Source organism: Bidens hawaiensis, unplaced genomic scaffold, assembly GCF_021521415.1.
Source record: "Bidens hawaiensis isolate Kalapana, Puna unplaced genomic scaffold, B.hawaiensis_p1.1 tig00010382_1, whole genome shotgun sequence".
Classification (NCBI taxonomy): domain Eukaryota; kingdom Viridiplantae; phylum Streptophyta; class Magnoliopsida; order Asterales; family Asteraceae; genus Bidens; species Bidens hawaiensis.
In genome coordinates, this window is record NW_027491787.1 from 127,738 (window position 1) to 137,093 (window position 9,356).

At 35.1% G+C, this 9,356-nt stretch overlaps 1 pseudogene across 1 annotated transcript; it reads right to left on the reverse strand.

Moving 5' to 3' along the window:
* Nucleotides 1-6,438: 6,438 nt before the first annotated feature.
* Nucleotides 6,439-8,491, reverse strand: LOC143534949 (uncharacterized; annotated as a pseudogene). The gene is made up of 2 exons (XR_013135633.1): nt 7,709-8,491; nt 6,439-7,003 (listed from the first exon to the last, which is right to left on the reverse strand). The product of XR_013135633.1 is annotated as an uncharacterized LOC143534949 (transcript).
* Between the last annotated feature and the right edge of the window lie 865 nt (nt 8,492-9,356).

The window sequence follows — 9,356 nt, forward strand, 5'->3', positions numbered from 1 at the left end:
GGAGTACGTTTAACAGCACCCTTAAAACATTATAATCCAGAGTACTTCACATGAGTTCGAGTTGAGTTGTGTTGTGTCCTAGATAAAATTTTCAGGTGTGAAACGACTTTGTGGGATCCACTGGATCTATTCTCCTGACACTCAATTCTATATCGTGTGATCTACGCGCTATATCGTGACGTAAACATTGAGCTATAAGTGATTACCACACTCTTGTAGAGAGAGTGGTTAATATTATTATTAGAAAAGGCCAACTCGTGATTGGTTGTTTGGTTTATTGCCTCGGAATTTCAGCCACCGAGATGTGTAGTGTGGGACCCATGTTCAAGACAAAGTCAAACGAGGTTTCTTTTTTATTAATTTTTGTTGTTTTACACTAAAATAAAATGTAAAAAACTAAAAACCGATAATTCGAGATCACCATGACTATGAAAACTTCATAGTTGTAAATGAGCTGAGTCTGAGCTTGACTGAGCTCATTTTGACTTATAAGTGCTCGAACTTGAGATTGGTTTGTTTCATGCTTCTTTTCTGATTAATTTGTTAATTAATTACATATATATTTTTATCATTTCTATATATATTGAGAAAATCCTAAAACGAGTCAAAGCTTGACTCTAGCTCATTTAGTACACAAGCTAAATTTAGGCTCCCCTACCAGTTCAGTTATAAGGTGTTAACTTATACATAGAAGTCTAAAATACGCAAACTCAAAAATACACAAGGCCATTAAAGTTTGACAAGTCTAAACGTGCTTCATCACATACAAGGCTCAAGCCTTGGCTCGATAAGTTACGAGCTTTATATGAGGCTCGGGCTCAGTTTAAGCTAGCAAAAGCTTGGTGCGTTTCAAGCTATTTATCGATACGAGCTCGAGTAGCTCATGAGCAACTCGGCTTGTTTGCATCCAACCGATGACTTTACGTAAGAAAAGTCATGGAGCTACCACTAAACCAATTGGACAATGGGTTTTTTTTATTGATTTTAGTTGATTAAATTTATGTTTTTATTATTAAAATAGTAGTATATTTATATTTTTAAAACAGTTACATATTTGTTAAGAATAACAAAACTTTAAGTTTCATCAATAGTAATGATCATAATCATAATCATAATCATAATCATGTGATTTAGATATATTTAGTTTACCCGAATTATTATTATTATTATTATTATTATTATTATTATTCAGCTATTTTATGGTATCATTACCGTTACCTTGTTATCATTTTACAATTTAACACTTTTGTTTTGAAACCAAAAGGCTAGGATCCATAATCAATATCGAAACATTGTATATAAACTTTTTATGAGTCTAGTATGAAAAGCAATAGAAAATTATTATACTGCTATGGAAAACCATAACGATGAGATGAAAGCGTGTAGGGGGTGGCCAACTCGTGTACATATTACAATATATAGTTGCATATGGTGATACTATGCGCGTGCAGTGGCGAATCTTGGACTAAGACACGGGGGAACCAGACTCAAAATGTATACAGAATTTCACATACAAAGGGGGTCGGGCTCAAATTTTCGCCCGAAAACGGCTACGGCTAAATTTACACTATGTATAAAAAATTTTGTATGAAAACGGATAACTTTACACTACTACGTAAAAAAACGGTGGGGGGGGCACCTTGGGCCCTAAGCAACCTTCGCCCTTGTGTGCGTGGACACGAAGATGGAGATTGTGATACTGTTCATGCATTAGGGTATGCCGCATTAGTATAGAATGATTTTATGTGTTGGGTGGGGGGGGGACAGTAGTGGCCGGAGAGTGGAGGATGACAAAAATCGTCAGTGATATAAAATACTTCACGTATAATGTTTAAGAATTGTGAAATTCAGTCTGACTCGTTCAATAATTTGATGAATGTCTAAAAAGATATAATGTTTGTCCACACGAATGTAGTCTTCCCTCTACTCAACATCAACCACTATTTGATGCCACCACATCGATCATAAATAGTTGTGAATGGAAAATATGGTACAAATGAGTCCAAATAAACATTCATGAAATATTAAATTGATTGTCCCACCAAACACATAACTAATTTCAACACCCCTTTTATAAGGAAACTTTGAAAATAGTGGGATTCATTTCATAAAATAAATGGCTTAGGACTTTAGGCTAGTCATTGACTATGACTTATGAGAACTAGTGCCGCTAGAAATAGATGATCCATGTAAAAACAAGAAGACTAAGTCAACCTTGATAAAACAAATGGGTCAATGATAAATGATAATAATATCCAACTCAGGACCACATGCCTAAAGTTGCCGACTTATATGTAAATGTTGTAAAAAATCAAGATGCATTAAATATAAGAATGTCCCATGCTAGTATGTTACTATCAAGGGCGAACCTTGGACGAAGATGTCGAGGGGGCCGAACGAAAATACACATTAAAAAAAACCGTAAACGGAGAGGGCCGAGATCATATATTCGGTTGAAAAAGGGTAAATTTACACTACGTATAAAAAATATCGGACGAAAACGGGTAAATTTACACTAATACGTAGAAAAACGGAGGGGGCCGGGGCCACCCCTGACCCCAACTATCCTTCGCCCCTGATCAAAACAGTGTGGTGATTATTTTGGCTGGTGTTGCTCTTGGTGATCAAGTAAAGTCGTTCTTCGTGCTCCCAAACCGACTTCGAGCTGGAAACACTATAGTGAAACGTTAGAAGGGGTCTCGAGACGAGGCCTATGGGACGGGACCTTCCTCAAATGATCAAGTTAGTAGGGATCATCACAAATATTTCTCTTGCATGCTTTGTTCACATTTCAAATGAAAGAAATTGGGCATAGATTTGAAGTTACATTCAGGGAATCAGAGACTCAGGGTCCAATGCCCAAGTCTGACCAAGGTTGCATTGTAAAGGCTTTAGTCATACCTAAAACAATTCAATGGACAAACAAGCCCTATAGGCCCACTTTAATTTCAGATTTTTGTTAGGGCCCAAGAACGATTTGGTATAAAAGAAATTAGACGTGCAAAAAAAAACCGGTTCCGGAACCTACCCGATGGAACCGACCCGGAAGCGGTTCCAGTTCTTACCCGATGGACCCAGTATCCGGTTTGGGTATTTTTGTACCAGAAAATCATACCCGGTTCCCCTATTTGTATTTCCCCATCGGTTCCAACCCGGTTCCTATTTGTACCCGGTTCGGTTCCTACCCGAAAAAACCTGTTCCGTCGGGTTTTTTTTTAAAAGTCAAACACAGGTCAAACTAATATAGCCGTTGGAACCGGTTTTTGAGAAACAAAAGAGCCGCTGGAACCGGTTCCAACGGTAATATAGCCGTTGGAACCGGTTTTTGTAGCCCAAAAACTATATATAAGTTGTTTTCCATTACTTGTTTCACCACCAAACTCAAAAACAAACTAAAATACTTATCCTTTAGCAATAGAGCGTCCTATTCATGATGAGGAGGCGAAGGACGGGGTTTCTTCCGATAACGAAGACGAGAGTGAAGACGAGAATGAAGACGAAGAAGAGTTGTAATTTGTGTTTTTTATTTGTTTTAGTAAAATTATTTGTAACAAGTTCAACTAATATTTAGTCTTGATTTGTTTAATTATAACTACTTTTGTTAGTCATGATTAATTTTTTGTTACTTTTTTAATAATGACGAACATTTTATTTGTTTAAACAATAACTATTACAAACATTATTAAAATATAAACGATACTAAACATAACAACTAAAACTAAAAAATCAAAGTCCGTCGTTTTAATCCGGCGTTCTACAACGATTAAGCGTTGTCACCGGTGGTAGATGCTTGGGTTGTAGAGCCGGACGACTCTTCCACTTCCGCTTTTTTAGCATCCAAACTTCTTTTCTCTCGACAATACTTATTCGTATGTTTTCGTAAAGTCGAGTTGCACCCTGCTTTAAGAAACTTCGAGCAATATTTGCAACGAGTCATCTCCTGTGAGTCGGTCATGAGACACAAATCGTAATGAACCCAAACATCGGGGCATATTGTTGTTTCGATCACCATAACAACGTCGTCATTAGTTGTCATTTGTTGTCGGTTTAAGCTTAATTGTGTTTTGGAGTGTGTTTTATAGTTTTGGAAGTGGTTTAACAAGTACACATCCATACCTTGCTATTTATAGAATGAAAATAAGCTAAATATGGTAAAAAAAAACCGGTTCCAACGGTCAAAAATGGCTATATAGCCGTTGGAACCGGTTTCTAACGGCTAGAATATTTGAATTTCAAAAAAACCGGTGGAACCGGTTTTTATGTAATAACCGGTCCTGGTTCCTACCCTACCCGGTTTCTAAAAGTTAGCATTTCTGGGCATCGGTTCGGGTTGGGAACCGAACCGGTTCCTGACTGGAACCGGTGCCATTTCCTACTCGGTGTGAAAAAAACCGGTTCCGAACCGGTTCGGGTTTTCCAAGTGAACCCGATTTGTGCACGTCTAAAAGAAATAGAAAAAAAATATGAACAACCAAAAGTCCAAAATCCCTTACAACTAATGTTTTATTTTAACTTGTTACCATTGAATATAAAATTTCTTACTTAACATAAAATTTATCTTACTCTAACAAATCATAAAATTTTAGTTAAAACATTGTATTTTTACTCAAACATGAGAAACCATTCCACACAGATATATAGTGTTATCAATTAAGCGGAATTTAACGACCAATTGTTTAAGATATCATTAAAAACACTCGTTTATCACTGAATCGAATTGAAACGAAAGGAGCAATTACAATACCCAAACGATTACAACTTATGATCATTGAATGAAAATGTAACTGGAATACAGAAAATGTGTGAGAAATGTGATCGAATCAAGTGAGCCGTTGGAACCCTAGATCGAACCTATAAGAAAACTGGTTTTGTTCTCAACATCCAAGTTTCCAAACCATCACTTTCAGTCCCTCAAGTTTCACATTAAGTGTAAACTTGAACAAAACTTCTCTTAAGACACTATTGTCACCATTACTAAATGACAGTAATACCCTTTCAGCTTATAGCATGTACTTAACCATATTAGCGAGCAGTTAGCCATGCTAACTTAGACATGACTTCAACACACAGTTAGGTCTTCATCTCTTCATTTTGAAATCAGAATATCATCAACTAATTTTATAACTTTAGCTATTACACAACTTACAGAACATATGTTTTAATAAAGAATAAAAAATATGAATAATATAAAGTTTTCTGATATTATATGCTATGATGATAAAAGATTTGTCTAGACAAAGTGACATATATTGTAGACATACTTTTTCTTTTCATGTGTTAATTTGGAATGTTTGGGGAGCGGTGCCACATTGATTTACCATCATGGTTTACCCACTCCCATGTCTACATTTGTTGAGACACCACCCTTCATTACTTTTCTACCACCTTCAATTTATTGTCATTTCATTACTTTAAATTGTTATAAAGATGTTTCTTTATAAATTATCTTATTGGATAATGGATATGCTTTGCGCATAATAATTTATTATTATTATTATTATTATTATTATTATTATTATCCAAAGAAGAATTTTTTATTTTGGAAAGGCATTTGAGTAAAAACAATTTATTTGACTTGTAAACCTTTTTCTTTGCTAGTACATAAATAAGATATACATGCATATGCAAATGTTTGTAAAATTAAAGTTTATTTTACTAGTAAACCTTTACCACTATCTAATCCTCCCCTTAATCGCTCTCCTTGTTTTCTCTCTTAGCCATTTCTCATATATATGCACCTAGAGTCCTAAATCCCCAACAACACAACCACTTTTATATTGTTCTAGTCCGGTTAGTAGCTCAATTTCAGACGACGATCATTATAAAATTTGTCACACATAATCGAGAAAGTTTTATTGTTGAATGAATATAATTAGTGGTAATCAACTCGTGCTGCTACAGTGGGGACTCTCTGGAATTTGGTCAGTATCAGTCCAGTTTGCTACAACGTTGATAAGATACTGACACTCATTATAGCAATCAAAACAGAAAACTCTAAAGAAATATTGCTAACAATGAGTTCTTGGTAAAGGTGGTGAATGACATCAAAACAACCTCTTTCATATGGGTGAAGCATAGGAGTCGAAATTTAAGTTTGGATTGGGATGACTGGTGTATGTTTAATTTTATTAATTTTCCTTTATGATTACTTTGATTGCTCGTTTATTTTTTTTATTGTGTTTTATTTCTTGTATGTTTAGCTTCTCGCAACTTCTCAATTGCTCTTTTTTCTTTTAATAATATTAGCCTTTCAATATTTTATTATTATTTTTTTATATTTAGTTGTTTTTACAAGTAAGAAAAGACCGGATTAAATCTTCTATGAATCATAGGGAGATGTTGATCCCAACATATAAGTACTTCGGCAAACAAATTAGTAAAAAAAAAAGTAATAAAAATCAACAAAATAAGTGCAAAAAAAGAAAAATAAAAACCTAATTAATTCAACTAAGCTTGGTTAAAAAGTAGATTTATTCAATACTTGATACCAAACACTACATAGCAATAGCACATGATCTTCCCTCAAATTACCAAACCACCACTCAAACATCTAAATCCAAATCAAATTATTAAGAAAAGAGAGATAAATCTAACTACCACTTACCACATCCTTAAACATATCATAACAACCTTTTAAAATCCTTAACTTCTAACTCTCAACCAAATCAAGCTTCAATACTTTCATGGGGACAAATAGTTTTCTTAGAGGCTTCATACGCAAAAGGACCGACAGTGAAAACATCAAACGGTAGTGGTGTTGGAAGCTTGGACCCGACTAGTTTCGGTGTAGGGACTAAGGGGGCACCCTTGACACCATAGTGTAGGTTGGTTGGGTGGTTACATGTAGCCTTTGGTGATGATAGCAATGTGGCCTTGCACTTGTGGATGCCATATGTGGTCAATGTCTTTGGTGGCATGATGAAGAAGAAGCCGTTACTATCGGTTGTACCGTTGAACCTCAATGGGTACTTGGTGTTGTTACATGTTACGAGTACCTTAGCTCCTGTAATTCAAATATCACACGTTAATAAGTTGTACTTGTCACACATTAGTCACATTTCATACATTAGTGTGTTTGTACTTAGATATTGCTATGTGCTTGTAGTTTATTATCTATTTAAGTTAGTACAAAATATTATAAAAATATAACATTTTCTCTACTAGAAAATTTTAAGCAATAAATAAAAAAAATGTTCGAAAAATTTTGGAACGAAAATTACATTGGTCATAATATTAGTGACCATCGTCTATAGCGTCATATTTGCAACCAAAGTTATAATGGTTACAAAGTAGTGACCACCATCGACTTGGTCACAAAACCTATCGAAAAATCTGAGGTGACGCTAGTGTTTTTGCAACGGCATTTTTGGTCGCAAATCAATTAAAAATATTATTTGCAACTGTTTTACGGTCACAAATATCCAGTTTTCTAGTAGTCAGATAAATTTTAAATATATATTTGCAACCAAAGTTATAATGGTCACAAAGTAGCAACCGCCATCAACTCGGTCACAAAACCTATCAAAAAATATGAGGTGACGGTAGTGTTTTTGCAACGGCATTTTCGGTCACAAATCAATTAAAAATATTTTTTGCAATGTACTGTTTACGGTCACAAATATCCAGTTTTCTAGTAGTCACATAGATGTTATAATGTTTTTATACTAAGTTCAAGTTTATCAAAGTAAACAAAAGTAAAATATTATACCCTTTAAAGGAGTTGCTCCCATGAGTGTGTCAACACCCTTGTACTTGCAAGCTTTGCAATACACCATACCCCGGACCGCAACCTGCCTCCGAACCGGAAGTGGTGCGTGGGTCGGTGGGTGAACCGGGGCAACAGTTGGAGGGTGAACCGGAGCCTTAACTGGTGGGTGAACCGGGGCCTTAACTGGTGGGTGAACCGGAGCCTTAGTTGGAGGGTGAACCGGAGCCTTAACTGGTGGGTGAACCGGAGCTTTAACGGGGGGTGAACCGGAGCCTTGGTTGGAGGGTGAACCGGAGCCTTAACTGGTGGGTGAACCGGAGCCTTGGTTGGAGGGTGAACCGGAGCCTTAACTGGTGGGTGAACCGGGGCCACAATTGGTGGGTGAACCGGAGCAACAGGTTTGTGGTGGTGACCACCAGGACCCTTGTGGTGGTGGTGGTGGTGTGGTGCGGGTGCGGGTGCTCCGACCGGTGGGTGGGTCGGAGCCTGGCTCACATTAGCTAACACATTGATTATCATGCAACATGTTAGGACCAACATTAGGTTGAACCCCATTTTGAGTTGAGTGTGTGTGTGTGATAAAATGGTGGTGAAGAGTGTTGGTTATTTATAGTAGAAAGCTAGAAGCTCTTGTGAATTTAATGAGATTAATATTTAAAAATTTAATAAGATGTTGTGGGAAATAAATAAGTCAAGTGTAAACTCTAGGGGCTAAATGTTAGTATGTGTTATTTTTAAGGGGTAAGGAGTAAATTATGGATGTTATATTGTTATTGTGAAATATTAAATGTGAAATACTAATTTTATTAATTTTATGGTTTTCAGATTTCATGATATTTTGCATATTCATACGTCATCAATCATCGTTGGTACCCTCATAGCCTCCTTCATGTACGTCATCTAAAATTTTCGATCGGTTCTATTAGTTTTTGCTCCAGTTTTACGGTTTTATATTCTTTGTCTAACGATGATAAATCGTCTATCTAACTTGTAATATAATTGATCATTGATGTCATTAATAATTCCCGTTTTAATGGGTCATGTTGGTTGTTTAGATTTGGTTTCTAAAACATGTATTAAACTGTCGAGTGTCGCATATATTATGTTTTTAACATTTTTTTAATAAAAAAATATATATTATCTTTTTAGCAATTAAATCAGTTATATATACGGGGGAGAATGAGTAGTTGGCGTGAAGTGAAGTAACTATGATATGCCAAAAACAAAATGATATATAAACTTTAAATAAAGTCACCGACTAAATGTTTTATTTATAGTTTCATACAAATTAATATGGCATACAACAACTTTATCATAAATATTAACTTCAAATATTTTAAACTAAAAAAACTACAAAATGATATATAAGATATGTTTTTGAAATTTTAACAACATATCTGATTTGAAATATGTAACAAATGCAGAAATATTTTAAGACTATGTTTACATAAACAGTTTATGTATCATGGTTAATGTATAGAATGTTTATAAGGTTATCCTAGTTCTATACTTAATTGGTCACGTAAAAATAGTCGTCAAGACTTATATCGGTATATCATTCAACTTCAATAAACAAAAATGATATTCATAACTTTTTAAACATTTGTTGTAAAATTAAAACATTTTAATCTTAACTCTTTCAGATTAT